Source organism: Orycteropus afer, unplaced genomic scaffold (assembly GCF_000298275.1).
Source record: "Orycteropus afer afer isolate SDZICR_OR568_19922 unplaced genomic scaffold, OryAfe1.0 scaffold00108, whole genome shotgun sequence".
In the NCBI taxonomy this organism is placed as follows: domain Eukaryota; kingdom Metazoa; phylum Chordata; class Mammalia; order Tubulidentata; family Orycteropodidae; genus Orycteropus; species Orycteropus afer.
The window spans coordinates 9,778,161-9,779,534 of NW_006921695.1; positions in this window are offsets into that span (position 1 = coordinate 9,778,161).

The window sequence follows — 1,374 nt, forward strand, 5'->3', positions numbered from 1 at the left end:
ATTGCAGTTTGTTAATGAGTCTTCCTGAAATTCTGATACAACATTCTGTCCTGTTTTTGATTTTGGACTTTCAAAAATTCATAAAAGATTCAGTTTCTCTCAGAAAATCTGCGTCTTTCACCTCTTTCAGATGTAATAATGTGCTATAATGCAGACTTGTTTTACTGATAGGTGGGAGGGAGGGAAGCACTCTATAATGTTATGCTTAAATCTCTGTGGTCTTTGTACCTAGCCTGTGACTGTCCTAAGTGTTTCTTAGCTCCCCCCCCCCACCAACTTACCATTTGATACAGGAAGTATATGGAGGTGTGGAGGGGGAGAAATGATCTTTCCTCAGGTGGGATAGGTCTCTGGTACACTGTTTCTTCCTGGAGGTAGGTCATTGCTTCAGGGGAAGTTCTAGGCACATTTCTTCACCTTCCTTTGCCAGAGCCATAAAGTCATCTTGCTTGACTCTTCACCAAGGAAACCTGGAGAAACCCATGAAAGTGTGGTGTACCTCTAAAACTATAGTTCCCTGGAATTTCTCACTCAGATGCTAGCTAACATTCAAACTCTAGCATTACTCAAAATTACCATTTAATTGTTCCTACCAGGTTATGGCTTCCACAGCTTCTGCTCCAGGTAAGCAGGCATTGGCTATGACTCTAGATTCACCTGTGTCTGTGGATTTTGGGTTGCCATTAGCCCTGGAAAATCCCTTTTCTGATGGGTCCAAGACAAGTTTCTGCTTTTTAAGTTTTCAGCTTTTTCTTGCTGTAAGGATGGGAATGACAAGTTTTAAGCTCTTTACATATTTGGGCTGAAACCAAAAATATCTACATTCCATAAGAGTCACTCCCAATGGCTTCACCTTCTCCAAGTCATAGAATAGTTTCTGCAACCAAAATAGTATCTTAATGGAGAATAAAAAACTACTGTTTATATTAAGAAGTGACTATTATGAGATAAACTTTGAAAAGACTCACATTCTAAATTCTAACCTCAAAATATGTGAACAATATTTTAGGATAACCCTGTATTGATTTTTATATACATTTAACTTAAAGTTTAATATAACCATTTATTCAGTGTTAAATATTTATTTTTCCTCAATCTATTTCACATATGAAAAGTAAGAAGATGTTTCTGGGTTTTTCTTAACATATTTGGTATATGGAGTCAGATTTTAAAGTTCAGAGATGATAATAATAATGCTTCATAATTGATTGTGATGGAAATCTAATATACTTTCTTGAGTATAGTTCATTTAGGTAGGGCAATGCATTATTTGAGCTCATAGTTTGAGAAAAGGCTATCTGTTCTTATGACATCTAGATTAGAGATGATTAAATCTAAAGGGTTAATCACAAGGAATACACACACACACACACA